Here is a 19,003-nt window from a genome sequence, read left to right on the forward strand (position 1 = left end):
AGGGATGCTTTGGATATAGGGCTTTTTTTTTTTACAAAAAACACAAAATCGTTTATGGTATTTAAAGAGTTAAAATTATTAATGATCTATTAAATGGTTGCTGCTGTTATTGTAAGCAAAAACAGGACTCTGATCCCAATAACTAGCCTGTACATTTTTAAAAATTTGATTTTAAGTCTAAATAAAATAACCCAAGGAAACTGTCTTATACAAGTCTGACCACAGTACTGTCTACACTGATTGGCTACAATTCTTTTGAAGGTTTTAGCAGGAGATGCCAGGGAAATTTTAATGCAAGGCTCTATATGAAAAGCAGGTGCTCTGCCATGCAGATACAGTCTTCCACCCTAACCCTGAATTTTGCTGACAAAGCCGAACTAGCTAAAAGGGGACTGAGATTGGTGGGGCACTGCCAGCCTTAACTGGCAGCATGTAAGCAGATCAAACAGAAGTTGAGCTCCTGGGCATACCATTAAAAGGTAAAGGGTAAAGGGACCCCTGACCATTAGGTCCAGTCGTGACCGACTCTGGGGTTGCGCGCTCATCTCGCATTATTGGCCGAGGGAGCCGGCGTATAGCTTCCAGGTCATGTGGCCAGCATGACAAAGCCGCTTCTGGCAAACCAGAGCAGCACATGGAAACGCCATTTACCTTCCCGCTGTAGCAGTTCCTATTTATCTACTTGCATTTTGATGTGCTTTCGAACTGCTAGGTTGGCAGGAGCTGGGACCAAGCAACGGGAGCTCACCCCGTCACAGGGATTCGAACCGCCGACCTTCTGATCAGCAAGCCCTAGGCTCTGTGATTTAACCACAGCGCCACCTGGGTCCCTGGGCATACCATTACTATGGAGCAATTAGTCAAATGTTGTTACTGTTGGGTCGAAGGAGGATGTTACAGTTTGTCTAAGGCAGGGTGTGGATTCCAGAGTGAAGTGCTCCCCAGATTTGCATTTAAAGAGATTGCAATATTATTTCGAGGCTACTTCCTGTTCTTAGATAAATAGCAGGTGTATAGCTATAGCTTTGCCAGGTGCACCAAATTATGGGTTACTTGAAGAGTGGCCTCCTCCCACCTATAGCTACAGAGGCTATGGATTGGCTGAGCAACTAATTCCACGCCGTTTCCATTTCACCGGAGTTCATTCACAATTCCGTTTCATTCTGGTTTGTGCAGATGAAAAGTCCACAATTAGAGATTTTGTTTGGATTTCCAACTCTACAGTTGAATGACCCTATGACTTCAAACATAAAAATAGATCCTTGTGAAAAGCAAAATATGCATTTCCAGTGCATTTGTCAGCAATATATGCATTTTTTAAAAAATATATATTAAAAATCTAGGTAAAAAGGACCCCTGAACTGCCGACCTTCCAATTGGCAAGCCCAAGAGGCTCAGTGGTTTAGACCCTTTTAAAAATCTAAACTGCATATTTTTGTATGCACTTTTTGCTCAATAAAACTGTTTCACAAACCACTTTGAAAAACAGAGCATTTCATTAAGATGCATTATAGATGGTACCTAATACCCGTGAAGCTCGCCAGAATATAGAAATTAAAGCCTAACCTTTGCTGGAAGTGTAATATAGAAATAGGAACAGTGACCGGCCCAAGGGCACCCAGCCAGCTTCATTGCTGTGTGGAGACTTGAACCCTGATCTCCCAGTTCCTAGACCAACACACTAACCACTGTACCACACTGACTGGCTCATTTTATATATTTACCTAAGAATCCAACCAATTGAATTCAGTAGAACTTATTTATGAGTAGACACATATAGGCTTGCACTGTAAAACAGGGGTGGGGGCAATTGGCTGCGCACCTGAGGCTATTTTGCAATGTTCAGATACAACATTTTGATATAATGTATTATAATTTATTACCTCCTCTTCACCCTAAGGTTCCATGGCAGATTGGAACAATTTAAAATGCAACATTAAAAACAGATTAAACCAACGGACCCACAAAAGTTGTGCGGGTCCTAAAAATCAGGGTCCTAAAAATCAGGGTAAAGAGGGTAAAGAGCACTATCTATTTTGTATTATTTTATTGTACTACTATCTGACCCGGCCACGCGTTGCTGTGGTTCTTTCCTGTGTTCCCCCCACCCACCCTGTCCCGACCCATGACGTATCCTGCCCCTCCTCCCTCCACCCCAGCTCATCCCTGTGTTTCAGTAGGATACCCTTCCCTCTGTTGTCCCTGGGGAGTGTTGGCCCCTCCCCCATGTATCTCCATACCTTGGCCCCCACCCTTCAAAAAGGAACTGTCAGCTTCTAGGTTCTATTTCCCAGCATGCACTTTTGTCTGAGCCTTCTGTTGTCCCTGGGGAGTGTTGGCCACTCCCCCATGTATCTCCATACCTTGGCCCCCACCCTTGGAGAAGCAACTGTTAGGTTCTGGGTTCTATTTCCCAGCATTCACTTTTGTCTGAGCCCTCTGTTGTCCCTGGGGAGTGTTGGCCCCTACCCCCGGTATCTTCCTACATTGGCCCCCACCCTTGGAGAAGGAGCTGTCAGTTTCTGGGTTCCATTTCCCAGTATTTACTTTTGTCTGAGCCCTCTGTTGTCCCCTCCCCCCTGTATCTCCATACACTGGCCCCTGCGCACGCATCGTGAACATTTCTATATATTTAGATAAAGGATCGGGGGTGGTGATGCGCCCTGGGACCCAGAGAACTACTTTAAAAATCCGGACGGGGGGGGGGGAGTCAAATAGCGAAGTCCCACAGCCCCGTAGCAACAGACAGGCCCAGACAGAAGGAGGGGGCCATATGGGCCACTTGGCACAGAATTGAAAAGGGGGCATCGGTAAGCATATTCACAATCAGTAAAATGAAAAAAGTAACAAAAGGGTTAAAAACAGGGCTACATTATCTACCTGGCCTGGGCCTCTGTCTGGCCCTGCAAGGGCCTGGCAACAGAAGGCGCGTTCTGAAGCACCCGAGTTGTTCAGTTCCATAAAAAATCCAGGAAGTGGCAAGGGGAAGGTAGGGGATTGTAAATTGAGGGGGGGGGAAATTGGGCACTGCAAATATCTGAGGACTTAAACTGGGGAGAGAAAGTGCATGGTTGTTGTTTTTTTAAAAAAAGACGCAGATGCTTGCAATCAGTCGTAGTATATGTGAAATGGAGGGTAATAGCCCCCCCTTCAGATCCCCCTGAGCCTCAGAGTCCCCCTGAGTCGAGGCGAGATACTGTGGAGAGGGCAAGTTTCATCCCTGTGACTCCTCCCCCCCTGTTCTGACCCATTACGTATCCCTGCTCCCTATTCGGCCCCCACCCCACCCCCAGGCAGGCCCCTACTCCACTTGGCAATGTTGGTTATTTGGTGGGTGATTGGGGGGGTAGTGGTGCTAAATGGTAAAGTAAAAACCCCTTCCTGTGCAGGGGCCTACATAAATCAAAGGCCATGCTGCCTCCTGTGATCCATGTGCTTGTCCTCTCCCTAGGAGCCTGGCAGGGGCCATAGCTGCCAAGTTATCCCTTTTTTACAGGGATTTTCCCTTATGCTGAATAGGCTTCCTCGCGAGAAAAGGGAAAACTTGGCAGCTATGGCAGGGGCCTAGGGTTCTGATAATGGCCGTCTTGGTAGTTTCAGTTGCTTGGTTGATGATATCATTTGGTTTGTGGGTGTGGCTTAGATTTCACAGGAAGGGAGCGCCACTTGAGGGCGCTGTTTGACTTGGTGGAAAACCAGGTTTCTACCTGGCTAGATGCGAAATTTGAGGGATTTTTGTCCCCAACAACGCTCGGGGAGTGGCCTGGATCGTTGTGTCAAAATTTCAGGACGATCAGTCAAGCGGTTACGGAGAAAAGTGGAACACGCACTTTCACGATTTTTACATTTTTATATATACAGTGGTGCCTCGCTTAACGGATGCCCTGCTTAACGAAATTTCCGCTTAACGAAAGGATTTTTCGAGCGGAGCTTGCCTCGCTAGACGAATGCGTTTTACGAAAAATTCGTCTAGCGAATCGCGGTTTCCCAAAGGAATGCATTGAAATTCAATTAATGCGTTCCTATGGGCAAAAAAAGTAAAAAAAATCAGTGCATTCCTATGGGATTCGCTAGACGAATTTTTCGCTATAAGAAAAGACCCGTGGAATGAATTAATTTCGTCTAGCGAGGCACCACTGTATAGATTTTGAACTCTCCTACTTTGGTGCGGTTGAGGAACACCGGTTGCTTCATTTGTCACTATCTTGAAAGACTCTTGACAATTTGAGCAGCCTCTGAATATAATTCATCTGGAGCACCTTTTCATGCTAATATTTCCATCTCCAACCCATGCATTAATTTTGCAATATCAGTTTAAGCTTCCCTCCGGAGAGAGTCAAGGGGATGCTAATCAAACCAAGTTGGTTAGAGACAATGATACGGTTGGCTGATGCACTGGCCTTCTCAAAAATTTCAAGTGGTCATTAGTTAAGGTGCTGCTGGAGGGATTATTTGACATATCGTCCGAGGTATCATGGGTTTCTCATTAGAGTAGGATGGTGCAGCCATTCAAGGCTGCCACCAGCCAAATATATCTGATCAAATGAGGTCAGCACAATGGAATTTTCCTGCCGATGTAAAGTTGCATTTGTAATGAAATCAGGACAAATGCTTTTCCTGGGCAAGAGCATATGGGACAATGGTTGCAAGCACAGAAGTGTGGGCCAAACCATGGGTGTCAGATGCATCCCCCCCCCAATCCTACCAGCATGTTTTGTGTGGTTAAAAATAAAATAAAAAGTCTGTACCATAGATCAGTGTTTCCCAACCTTGTGCCTCCAGATGTTTTGAGACTACAATTCCCATCATCCCTAGCTAGCAAGACCAGTGGTCAGGAATGATGGGAATTGTAGTCCGAAAGCAGCTGGAGGCACAAGGTTGGGAAACACTGCCATAGATGACCAAGCAATGGGCAAGAAGTAGCCTGTGTGGTGAAGGTTACATACTATTCAAAAAGTGATGTGGGGGGAGTTTCCTAGAGACTAGGCATACTGACTAGGCATACTTTCCTAGAGACTAGGCATTCCTAGAGACTAGGCATACTGACTGGAGAAAGTGCATATTGCCTGGAGAAGGCACGAAATGCAGTTGAGATATGCCAGGCATAGGCAAACTCAGCCCTCCAGATGTTTTGGGACTACACATCCCATCATCCCTGACCACTGGTCCTGTTAGCTAGGGATGATGGGAGTTGTAGTCCCAAAACATCTGGAGGGCTGAGTTTGCCTATGCCTGAGATATACACGTTACCCGAAACCTGTTGGAGATTATGCATAAAGTCCAGGGAATGTACAAAATTCACCTGAGATAAACAAATTCCCCCAAGGACTATTGGAGATTTATTTTAAAGATATATGTTTTTATTGATATATAGTCAAAAGACATCCGTCTGTCTCCAGTGGTGGAGGAAGAAGGGGGGTGAGAGGGGTCCCGGGTGTCATCACTGAGGGGGTGTGTGACAAAAATATGAGTGTTTTTTGTTTAAAGGAGGGGGCTCACAAAACCTTTTGGCTGGCACTAGGTCCCACATTGTGGGGGCCGGCACTTACTGCGGGGCCTGGAGTGTGTTCGAGCCACGCGTCCCTCCTGAGAGTGACGTGGTGGTTTAGCCGCCTGCAGATGTCACGCTACCTGAAATGGCAGCTGAGGGGGAGGTGGCGGAGAGGCTCCATGCAGTGCGCTCCACCCCCATGGGTGGCTCATGTTGCACCCGGCACTCGAGCGGCTAATTATGCCGCTGCCTGTTTCAAGAGACAACAGAGTGCGCTTCTGGGGGTGACGGCAAACGGCTGCATTAGCAGCACCAAAGTGACCTCTCCAGGATGCAAGCCTGGACAGTGTGTATGGAGGTCCTGGGAAGGAAAGCAGAGAAGAAGATTTGACACCAGCTTGGCTGCAGGAGTTGCCGGAAGGAGGCGTACAAGACGCCATCCAACCGCCTTACGGACTCCAATCTGTATTTGTGTAGGGTTCATTCCTTAGCCTTTTCTTCTTCCGAAGATATCCCGCAAGGCATCAAAGGTTTAGGATCAAGGTTTTCCATTACAGCTCCCCACTTATCACATTTCAGGTCAATGAATATTAATATCCTTCTCCTTCAGTTTACAATATTACTATATTGACCAGAATGTCCACATAGCAATCCATTGATAGTTAATCAATGGAGGGCCAGTGTGGTATAGTGGTTAAGAGCAGTGGACTCCTAATCTGGGGAACCGGGTTCGCGTCCCCGCTCCTCCACATGCAGCTGCTGGGTGACCTTGGGCTAGTCACACTTCTCTGAAGTCTCTCAGCCTTACTCACCTCATGGAGTGTTTGTTGTGGGGGAGGAAGGGAAAGGAGATTGTTCACTGCTTTGAGACTCCTTAGGGTAGTGATAAAGCAGAATATCAAATCCAAATTCCTCTTCTTCTTCTTCTTCTTCTTCTTCTTCTTCTTCTTCTTCTTCTTCTTCTTCTTCTTCTTCTTCTTCTTCTTCTTCTTCTTCTTCTTCCTCCTCTTCCTCTTCCTCTTCCTCTTCCTCTTCCTCTTCCTCCTCCTCCTCCTCCTCTTCCTCTTCCTCTTCCTCTTAATATAATATCATGAGGAACATGAACTAGGACAATAGTTTCTTTTGTGGCAGGATTAGGATTGTGATACATTTTCCATTAGCATCACTGTAGGGATTTCTTTTCTTTTTTTTTTAAAAAATGCTTCCATAATTCTGCAAATGGACTCCATAGAATGATAACTTCTGCCAGCCCACTCTAACAGATGGTGCATTGGACTTTGCCCTGAACTCATGGTCTTACTCAACTATGTTTTCATCTCATAGCTTTGGGCAAATATCTGTTTCCCAAGCTCATGTATTACATGATGATAGCAGAAAGGTGGCATTGTGATCTAGGACTTGCCCAGCAAGGAATCTTCCTTCTCATCCATCTATTACTTGCTGCTCCCTCTGCTGGCTGAGAGAAGCTAATTTTCTGCATCACGCTTTTAATAAGAACTTTGACTTTAGTAGAACTTTGAGAGTTGTACTCAAGCAGCATTTACTCAGAGCAGGTTCACTGAAATTAATTGCTACTACTAAGTTGAGTCCAATTATTTCAATGGATCTACGCTGAGTAGAAGTTAGTTGAATACAATCCTGAAGGTGGGTTGTGGTGGATTCCCCCCCCCCATCCATAGAACTCAAAATGATTTGCTAGATATCAAATATACTGTGTTGGATTGATACAATCAAGTAAAATAAAATATTTTACTTCGATCCAGACCAACACGGCTACCTACCTGTAACCTGATACAATCAAGAATGCAAAAGGCATTTACTTTGGGCTGTATAGAGCTCAGGTGCTCACAAAATCATTTCTCTCCATCCATATTTCTTACCAGATCTTGGAGTTCAGGACCACCTGACCTTGTTTGCAAAATAGAATCAATGCTTTAGAAACTTTCCATAGTCCCATTTAAAAACAAAAACAAAACACCAATATTTATATAGAGTGCTGTTCATTCATGGATTGTCGCAGCTTTCAATTCGTACAGTTCATTCATGACTCTCTTTCCCCTCTGTGTTACTGATGCATACATGCCCATGGATAAAACACTGTGAAAAAGTAATCCTGGTGTGATTCTTTCTGTGCAGTGTTTTATTACAGTGATACCTTGGTTCTCAAACTTAATCCGTTCTGAAAGTCTGTTCCAAAACCAAGGCACGTTTTCCCATAGAAAGTAATGCAAAATGGATTAATCCATTCCAGACTTTTAAAAACAACCCCTAAAACAGCAGTTTTAAGATGAATTTTACTCTCTAACAAGACCATTGATCCATAAAAAGAAAGCAGTAAACAATGTACTGCAGTCACACAATCAATCAATCAATCAATCAGGAGCTGACTGGGTTCCACACAGTCACAAAAACAAAAAAAGAGAGCCACAAAACCAAAAGAATAAATAGCAAAAACAGACAGACCTCAGCGTAACACTCAAAACGGAAGTGTAACACTCAAAACGGAGCATGTTTGGCTTCCGAAAAAGGTTCGCAAACCAGAACACTTAATTCTGGGTTTGCAGTGTTTGGGTTCAAGTTGTTTGAGTACCAAGGCATTTGCACCTTTATTATTATTATTATTATTATTATTATTATTATTATTATTATTATTATTATTATGACTATTATTGCCGCTAACAGATTGAGGTTGAATCCTGACAAGACAGAAGTACTGTTTGTGGGGGATAGGAGGTGGGCAGGTGTGGGGGACTCCCTGGTCCTGAATGGAGTAACTGTGCCCCTGAAGGACCAGGTGCACAGCCTGGGAGTCATTTTGGACTCACAGCTGTCCATGGAGGTGCAGCTCAATTCTGTGTCCAGGGCAGCTGTCTATCAGCTCCATCTGGTATGCAGGCTGAGACCCTACCTGCCCGCGGACTGTCTCGCTAAAGTGGTGCATGCTCTAGTTATCTCTCGCTTGGACTACTGCAATGCGCTCTACGTGGGACTACCTTTGAAGGTGACCCGGAAACTACAACTAATCCAGAACGTGGCAGGTAGACTGGTGACTGGGAGCTGCCGTCGAGACCACATAACACTGGTCCTGAAAGACCTACATTGGCTCCCAGTACGTTTCCAAGCACAATTCAAAGTGTTGGTGCTAAACGGCCTCGGTCCAGTATACCTGAAGGAGCGTCTCCACCCCATCGTTCTGCACGAACACTGAGGTCCAGCGCCGAGGGCCTTCTGGCGGTTCCCTCATTGAGAGAAGCCAAGTTACAGGGAACTGGGCAGAGGGCCTTCTCGGTAGTGGTACCCGCCGTGTGGAACACCCTCTCACCAGATGTCAAAGAGAAAAACAACTACCAGACAGACATCTGAAGGCAGCCCTGTTTAGGGAGACTTTTAATGTTTAATAGATTATTGTATTTTATTCTTCTGTTGGAAGCTGCCCAGAGTGGCTGGGGAAACCCAGCCAGATGGGCGGGAAATAAATTATTATTATTATTATTATTATTATAGAATCATCTCATCAGATGTGGGGGAGCAGCTCTGTTGGCTTTCCAGTAGGTGAAGAAGTGTGCCTGCACACAAAAGCTCATACCAATAACAAACTTAGTTGGTCTCTAAGGTACTGCTGGAAGGAATTTTTTAATTTTGTTTTTCCAGTAGGTGCATCATCGTTGCTTACTGGGATGGGGAGGCAGAGGGAAGTTCAGGACTATGCAAACAGACTGGCAGAGTTAATTCAGGACTCCTGATGGTACTTTTGCATGGCACTGACCTCCATGCTGATGCCCCCTTCTGGCTCCTAGAAGGCAACAATCATCTACCCATACCTGCCAAGTTGCTGTCAGAGAAATAAGGGACCGGGCCGGAAATAGCAGACCGGAAGTCGCACTGCAGCCATTTTGGAATTGGCAGAGCAGCATCGAAAGACGCTTCTGAGCATGCTCTGCCCAGTTCCAAAATGGCTGCCACCAGAATAAACCGGGAAAAAACAAAAAAAATCTGTTTTTTCAGCTAGGAACAGCTGGAAAAACGGGGATTTCCCAGGGAAACGGGAGACTTGGCAGCTATGCATCTACCTGCCAAGAATTAGTGCAGCAACTGCTCCCCAGGTTTTGAACTGCTTCTGCCTTTCTCTGAATACAGGTCACCCTATGGAGTGCCTAAGTGGTTACAGCAAACCTACATAGGTTTGCACTGCATGGCCGGCGGGGGGTTGGGGTAATGATTCAGTGTCCAATCTCTTCATGGCATTTACAGTTTTGTTAAGTTCTAACTTGTTCCCTCTTTGCAGTCTTCTTTCTAAAATGGCAGTCAAACAAAATATGAACCAATCAAATCAAAGCAAGATCTCCCTTCATTGTGTTGTTCCTTTCACTTCAAATGGTTATAAGTGTTTGCTTGTCTCCAAAACTCATTCTACATGAGGTGATGCAGCAGCTAAAAAAGCCAATGCAGTTCTGGGCTGCATCAATAGGAGTATAGCATCTAGATCAAGGGAAGTAATAGTACCACTGTATTCTGCTCTGGTCAGACCTCACCTGGAGTACTGTGTCCAGTTCTGGGCACCACAGTTCAAGAAGGATACTGACAAGCTGGAACGTGTCCAGAAGAGGGCAACCAAAATGGTCAAAGGCCTGGAAACGATGCCTTATGAGGAACGGCTTAGGGAGCTGGGTATGTTTAGCCTGGAGAAGAGAAGGTTAAGGGGTGATATGATAGCCATGTTCAAATATATAAAAGGATGTCATATAGAGGAGGGAGAAAGGTTGTTTTCTGCTGCTCCAGAGAAGTGGACACAGAGCAATGCATTCAAACTACAAGAAAGAAGATTTCACCTAAACATTAGGAAGAACTTCCTGACAGTAAGAGCTGTTCGGCAGTGGAATTTGCTACCAAGGAGTGTGGTGGAGTCTCCTTCTTTGGAGGTCTTTAAACAGAGGCTTGACAGGCATATGTCAAAAATGCTTTGATGGTGTTTCCTGCTTGGCAGGGGGTTGGACTGGATGGCCCTTGTGGTCTCTTCCAACTCTATGATTCTATGTTAAGGGGTGGACCTTTCAGGTAATTTATTTTAAAAATTGAAGGAATTTTCTCAATGAAAATTGCAAGAAACATGGCCATTTACTCTGGCCTTTAGCGTCTACCTTTCAACACAACTTACTGAATGGCCGCGGGGGGGGGGGGGAGAAGAAGAGAGAACTTACAGGAATGTGGTATCAACTGGTTGTCTGAATCTGCAAAATACTGGAGACAGTATTACGATGTCCCCAGCATATTGCAAAGCTGAGGGTCACGCTGTAGGTCTTGAACACAACATGAGAACATGGTTGCCCTCTGCTTCCCTGTCAACCTCACAGTCTCAGGACAGTCTCGGATTTATAATAATTTAACCACTGAACAATTATGACAGGTGATGAATTGAGCGCAAGGAGCTAGTTCTCAGTGTGCTATTAATCATGAGGCCACCATGCAGGGAGAGAACAAGCAATCTATATCAGTTACGAATGTTGTAAGGCACACATTACTCAGACAGCGTGAAAAGGTCATTGTGCTGCTGAAAAGCAGGATGAGTAGATTTAGCTGGATTGATGAGAGACTCTGATTTTGTGTATTTATTTTCAAGGGAAAAAACATCATTAAATCTGCACAAACACCATAAATAACTGACTTAAGCAGGGGGAGGAGATCAAGTTTAACATCAGTGTTCCACGTTTTTAGCAGCTTATTCTATACTTCCCATGTAGCTATTTGCCTATTTTTTTTAGCCTGTTCTCCTGACCCAGAGACATGTAGGATTAAAGTATGGATGCTTGCACACTTACACACATGTGAATCAACAATGGCAGAGGCCCAGCTCTGTGAATATGCTTCCGGGTGAAGATGTGTATATGGGCACGAGCGCATTAAAGTTTTTTCAAATATCATGATTTTCTATTCTATTGATGAAGGCGGCTTTCCAGAAAAGGACAACAATTTTCTGAATATTGTTGTCAGAACTATGATGGGCAAAGGAACAGCCAGTGGGTTAACCGAACCTGCTGCTTTTGCTCAATGAAGCCAATTGCACATATGATGAGGCTACAGCCGTTCAAATCAGCACCATTCTCTGGCCACTGGATCGAGAACATAGAATCATAGAATCGTAGACAAGGGTCATCTAGTCCAACCCCCTGAAATGCAGGAATCTTTTGCCCAATGTAGGACTTGAACCCATGACTCTGAGATTAAAAGTCTCATGCTCTACCGACTGAGCATGGCACACACAGAGATGGATATTGTACGTGATTCACACATTTTCACCTGTGCATGTGATGAATCCCAGTAATTTGGCAGCCACAGAAACTGCAAAGCATGATTATACCTTACATTTTTATGCAAGAAGAAATGTGGCCAGAGTTCAATCCATTTTATGTGCTTCATCTCTTTATTCCTGAGTTTGGCCAAAAGCATGGCTATCCCTCTAGAAATGACCAGGATCTAAAAAGATTGCTGTCCATGTGCAGTTTGCACTTCGATTCTTTCTATTCATGCACCTATATGTGTCTGTCTATCTATCTATCTATCTATCTATCTATCTATCTATCTATCTATCTATCTATCTATCATCTATCTATCTATCTGTATATCTGTATATCTCCTTTGTGGATAATCCATGCACACAAGAAACTGTGAGCATTAAAGGACAGGATTTTAAAACGTTAATGGAAAGTGCAGCAATTACATTTGAGTTCCTTAACTGTCCTTGAAAAAAATCCCCGCTGAGAGAAATGCCAACAGGGAACAAATCTCCTGGAGAGCAATTTAATCAATGCTAGAAAAAGCCAGGCAGACTGGCTTCATGGTTTCACCCTTTTCTAGATAAGGAGATCAGCATTGAATGGGACAGCAAGCACTACTGTGACACACTTATAAGAGCATTCGGTTTGGACCATTCAAACTCATAAAAAGATGTAGCGCTAAGTAGGGCAAAAGAGGTTTGGGATCAGAGTTTCCCTTCTCCTAGACGGCTTGCCTTCCGAGGTTGATGAGAAGCATCAGTCCCATGGAAGTTGTAGTCCAACAATAACTAGAGGGCACCACATGACTATAGACTAGCACAGGCATCCCCAACTGTGGCCCTCCAGATGTTTTGGCCTACAACTCCCATGATCCCTAGCTAACAGGACCAGTGGCTGGGGAAGATGGGTCTACAGACTGGGGAATGGCCTCATAGTTGTTGTTGTTGTTTAGTCGTTTAGTCGTGTCCGACTCTTCGTGACCCCATGGACCATAGCACGCCAGGCACTCCTGTCTTGAATGGCAATTAATAGCGGCCATTAACTGTAGGAGGAGACTTTTGAGAGTCCCATGGACTGCAAGAAGATCAAACTGATCCATTCTGAAGGAAATCAGCCCTGAGTGCTCACTGGAAGGACAGATCCTGAAGCTGAGGCTCCAATACTTTGGCCACCTCATGAGAAGAGAAGACTCCCTGGAAAAAGACCCTGGTGTTGGGAAAGATTGAGGGCACAAGGAGAAGGGGACGACAGAGGATGAGATGGTTGGACAGTGTTCTCGAAGCCACCAACATGAGACTGACCAAACTGTGGGAGGCAGTGGAAGACAGGAGTGACTGGCGTGCTCTGGTCCATGGGGTCACGAAGAGTCGGACATGACTTAACGACTAAACAAACAAACAACAACAACAACAAATGTTATATGCATGCCTTCCACCATGAAATGAAACAGCCGTGAGCATGCCTCTTGGGCCATATCCTCTTAGCTCACAATTAATTTATTTTGCTGCTACAACCTCCACAAAAACAATACAGGTAAGGAAATAGCAGGGTGTTGCTCCCTTCTGCTTTATTTATTAGCAGCAAGAAGTTCTGACTCCTGCCTTTATTGCAAGTGATATGTTAGGCAGGCATCATACGGAGTGTACTCAATGTGGTGGCAATTACAGACATCTCGGCTGTGACTAGCACACCAGTTTTATAAGCTTGTTAGCACAGCAGAAAAAAAGAGGGTACCAAAAGACGTCATCTTACAAGCTCTTTCTGTTTGAGGCAGGCTTTTCAGTTTCTTAAGTTACGTTGTTCTCCATCGCCCTTGCTTTGTGAAAAAGCCTGCATCTGTGATGAAAGATCCATGCATGGGATATAATGTATTTTATTTGTTGTTGTGTTACTTGGTGTTGGCTGCCGTAAGTCTCAGTCTGGAAAAAATATGTGATCCTAATAATAATAATAATAATAATAATAATAATAATAATAATAATACAAAGCTGCTTGATCTTGAGTCAGCTCGTTGGAATGTGCCTTGACTAGGGGTGGCAAAACCTATTTCAAGTTGAGGGCCACATTCCATTTGGGGCAAGCTTTCAGAAGCCACATGCAATTGGTGGGTGGGGCCAGAGACAATGTCTGATGGAACAATAAATAAAAAATTTACCTTTGCACAGTAGACTGGTTTCTATATACATTCATACATCCCTCTTTGTCCTCCATTTAGGTGAGTGAGAGACATCGATCCCATCTGCAGAATACATTCAAAGCAGAATCATACCATGTTACACAGTTATGGCTTCCCCCAAAGCATCCCAGAAATGGTATCAGTTGAGTCTACCCTGGTACTCATTGCTCAGTTTGAAGAGAGGGACCTTTTTGGCTTAAAAAGTTTGTTGTTTGGATATCTGCTTCTGTATCTCCTTGAAGGCAATGCTGAATCCCTTTCAGCAAGACTTACACCAGCCCTGCCCTGCCCCATCAACCCTGCCTAACCTTAACCACATGTGAGCATCTTTAAAAAAAACTAGCTATGATTCAGGAACCAATATGGGAGAACATTGAACAGAGGCATATTTAAAGCACTTTGCATATTCTACCTTGTTATCCTAGAGCAGGCATCCCCAAACTGCGGCCCTCCAGATGTTTTGGCCTACAACTCCCATGATCCCTAGCTAAGAGGACCAGTGGTCAGGGATGATGGGAATTGTAGTCCAAAACATCTGGAGGGCCGAAGTTTGGGGATGCCTGGTCTAGAGCAATCCCACCATTCACCGTGGAATACATGTCACCATGGGTATATTTGCACCACAGTGTATATGTTCTGGTGCTCTCTAGCTATCTTTCAGGGTAAATCTTTTATGTCTCAAATGGAATCTGTCTTAAGAAATGTAATCCATCTTGTTAACCGACTGGTGGAAATTTAGATGGGGTGGAACAGGGAGAGAGATTTTAAGAATATTCATTCAGCATTGACTATGGGCTTGGTTTGAGACCAAGATCTGTTAGTGGGATCAAGCTAATCATCCTTTATAATGGTGTGAATTAAGGGTATGCTGAAATAATGCTATGCTGAAATAATGCTCCCATCACAATGCTCTGTCGGCAAAAAAAATTCAGAGGTGAGTTGGCAAAACTGAGGGTTCATGAGTGACACCTTGACAGCATCACAGCTTCTCTTTAGTATGCACCAGCTGGTGTCTGTATTATTATTATTATTATTATTATTATTATTATTATTATTATTATTATTTGTGCTGTACTAAAGATGATAGAGATAGATAGATAGATAGATAGATAGATAGATAGATAGATAGATAGATAGATAGATAGATGATAGATATAGAGACTTTTGGGGGTATAAAATGAGATCCTGGTATTCATATCTTGATAAAGGTGCCCAAAATGGCTGCATAGCATCCCTCTCATGCTCATGGAGGCCTCTGGATAAATACAAATGTCAACTTCCAAAATATCTTCAAATATCTGGAAGACTGTCGCAGGGAAGATGGAACAAGCTTGTTTTCTACTGTTTCAGAGGGAATCCAGACCAATGGATTTGAATGACAAGAAATTATATTCTGACTAAACATTAGGAAGAACCTTCTGACCTGTTCAACAATGGAATGGATGCCCTCAGCAGGTGGTAGACTCTCCTTTAGTGGAGGTGTTTAAGCAGAGGATGGGTGGCCACCTGTCAGGGATTCTTTAGTTGTGATTTCTGCATTGCAGGGGGTTTGTCTTGATGATCCTTTGGACAACTTCCAACTCTTCAGTTCTAGGATTCTATGAACACACTTATAACCTTTAAGCCCCCATCCCAGCAGTGCTGCACCATCACATTAGGACATTCTAGGGGGCAACTGGATAAAACAAGTATGTCAAGGCAGAACCTTGAGAAGTCATCTCTGGTGCCAGACTCTCATGGCTACTTCACAGATTCCTTGGGGGAATCAAGAAATCCCTGAGGAGAGATCCTCCACAGTGAAACCTGATTACCCTGCGGAAATCAATAACTGCAGAAGACCCAACTACTCCTATTACTGGTCAGGAGACAGAACTGGGTGCGAGCCCCCAGTCAATGTCTACCTAGTCAGAACTTTGCTGAGACAACTTGGATACTGCAAGAGCGCTAGCCGTGGTCCTGAACCTTGGTGCTGATATTTGCCTTGGGAATCAGGAACTTCAGACCTCCCTTTGTTTCTGCCCTTCTCAGTGCTGTCCTTCTCTGTCAATCACAGCAAGTCCTGAAATTGAAAATAATCAGCTCTAATGTATGATGGTCTTTATGCACCATGGGGAAGTTTGTCTGTGTATCTAAAGAAGGGCCATAGCTCTAGGCCAGTGTTCTCAGGCTTGGGTCTCCAGCTGTTTCTGGACTACAACTCCCATAATCCCTGATTACTGGTCCTTGTAGCTAGAGATGGTGGGAGTTGTAGTCCAAAAACAGCTGGAGGCCCAAATGTGAGGAAAAACTGCTCTAGGCAAACTGCCTTTGTTGTTCCAACAGCATGTGAGCATGGAGTCATGCTACTATCCGAACCCCTTTTCTTCTGAGTATTGAAATCTAACTGCATTGTAGTAGTTGACTTGAGCAAGTTGCATCCAGCCACAGGAATCACCCATCATTTGAAAATCATATGGCATGATCTGGATCCTGACCCTGAAGATTATGTGGAGTTTGTTCAGGAGGGCAGGCTGCGGCTGCTCTTTTAAGGGCTGGAAATGGTGTCATGCACCTCGTTGATTGAAGGACAGGAGGTTTAGATCTGCAGCCAGGCAGAAACCAAATTAAGGATTTCAGAAGAGACCTGGTGGATCAGACCAAAAGGCCTGTCTTCTCCAGCCTTCTGTTTCCAACAACATCCAGCCAGATGTCTCCGAAAAAGCCCACATGCAGAGCTTAAAGATAACAGCCCTCCCTTGCGAGCCTCGCACAGAAAACTTAGGCATCCTACCAGCATCCGCTTCCAGTTCTTCTATCCAAGAATTGGCTGGGTCTTTCTTGAAAATATCTTTCCCAGGATACTTGGCTGCGCATCACAAAGCCAGGATATCCCAGCTCTCAAAGTTAGCTCCCTCTACTGCTTCCTAAGAGAAGCTTTCTAGCACATTAAACTAAAATAGCCAAGTCTCCTCCTTAACTATTACCTATGTTTTCATTCCCCTCCCCCCAATTGCTGTCCCATCTCATTCTCTGTTTCTGACAACTTCTCAGCTGTCATTCTCAATATTCTCCACCTGTCACTCAGCCTGACCCTGCCAAACATTTCAACCCACTCTCCTGCTGTATCACATTTTCCTTCTCACTCTTCTTTGTTGTACTTCCCTTCCTTTTGTGCATGAGTGGTGCCATTTCAGCTACATATGAAACAGCAGTCAAAGTTTGGACACTAGAAATAGGTAGAGGAATTATTATTGTTATTATTATTTAGAAAAATAGTAAAGAAAGCATTAAACAGCCATCTTGGAAACAGCATGGTTTTTATCCGGGCAACTGATAAGGAGGAGGAAGCTGCAATGTTTTGCTTTAAGAATTTACCATTTCTGTTTCGTTTGCCACTGTATCACACATACACACAAATTTTCAAAGCCACGTTTCCTAGAGGACTGCAGCTGCTGATCCTTATGCTGTGTGCATCACCATGGGATTATAGATATTCCGAATGTATGTAATGTCAATTTTTTTCAGCCACTAAAATATTATCCCCGAGGCATTACAAGCCTCATTCATTTCAAATGTGGTGATTCAGGTTGTTGCATTGCAGGTAACGGGATTTCAGCTGGCAGGGTTGAAAGTGTACTCGCTTGCCAAGATAAGAATGTGCATTGCAAATACTGTTGATTTATTGCTGGTTACCGTGAGATGAAGTAGGGCAGCATGCTTAGCAAATGCCAGATAAATGGTAATCAGGCTGGTCCAGTCCACATTAAGAGCAGGGCAACAGGCAAGGCTAGTCTAAGATATATATTTTTTCCTGCTGTCCTAGGCAAATTGAAATCTCCTCCCATGTGTCTTATTGAATGCTGATCAGCATAACAATACCACATTAAATGAGCAGGCCTTGTCTGGAATACTGTTCTCTCATTTACATGCTTAATATGACTTCTTTACTTCCTTCCCTTTATAACTTTCTCTGTGGCTCAAGCCATCTGTGGCTCCAATTATCATAGAATTGGAGAGTTGGAAGGGTCCCTAAGGGTCATCTAGTGCAACCCCCCTGCAATGCAGGAATATGCAGCTGTCCCGTATTGATTTGATTTGATTTATTGTTACGGTTCTTGACCAGCACACAAGCTCCTGAATAGGAACTGCAAGGATACCAAGGCAAACTTGGCAGGTCTACACCTGGCAATGACAACATACAAATTGAACCTTAATATCGTAAATGGTTCCTTTCCAGCCAATTACCCCGGTGAATACACCTACCTCTCTGGGAACAGAGCCTCTATTTTGGACTACTTTGCCATCTCGGGGGCCTTACTGGCAAAGTTGGAAAATTTCAGGGTACTCCCGTATATCGACAGTGATCACCTACCAATTTATCGCCAGATGACGGTTAATATGCCTAGGCTCACCCCAGAGACATGTTTCACAACAACTCAACGACCACAAATGGAAAACAAACACAGGAAAAAGTGGACAGAAAGACTAGACTTCCAACTAAAGCAAGTCCTTGCCAACAAATCTAATATTAGGCTAAGACAGCAAATGATGTCCCGTATGGGTATCGAACCTGTGACCTTAGCATTAGCAGCACCACACTCTAAGGTTACCAGATGTCCCCGTTTCCCGGGGACAGTCACCAGATTTACAAATCAGTCCGTATACAAAATCCCCTCATTCCTACTGAAGTTGAAAAGTGTCTCCAGATTCATTGAAAAAAAAATCTGGTAACCTCACTCTAAGCAACTGTGCTTTTCTGGCCGTACACGCAAACACAAAAAGTTTGAGAAGAAACATAGGAAGCTGCTGAATCAAACCATTGGTCCATCTAGCTCAGTACTGTCCACACTGACTGGCAGCAGCTCTCTGGGATTTCAGGCAGATGTTTTCCTGCATTGCCACTTGGGAGATGTCAGGGATCGAACCTGGGACCATCTGCATGCAAAGCAGTTGCCCTACCACTAAGCTATGCCTAGGGGTGGGCAAGAAATTCAATTAAGTTTGCACTTAATAAGTCACACTTATAGCTCAGTTGGTAGAGCATGAGACTCTTAATCTCAGGGTTGTAGGTACGAGACTCCCTTG

General features: G+C 44.3%; 1 protein-coding gene across 1 annotated transcript in view; it reads left to right on the forward strand.

Moving 5' to 3' along the window:
• The window catches only part of TENM4 (teneurin transmembrane protein 4), a 1,459,233-nt gene that overhangs the window by 94,943 nt on the left and 1,345,287 nt on the right, over positions 1 to 19,003 (forward strand). The gene's annotated exons all lie outside the window — the stretch shown is intronic.

Source organism: Zootoca vivipara, chromosome 4, assembly GCF_963506605.1.
Source record: "Zootoca vivipara chromosome 4, rZooViv1.1, whole genome shotgun sequence".
In the NCBI taxonomy this organism is placed as follows: Eukaryota; Metazoa; Chordata; class Lepidosauria; order Squamata; family Lacertidae; genus Zootoca; species Zootoca vivipara.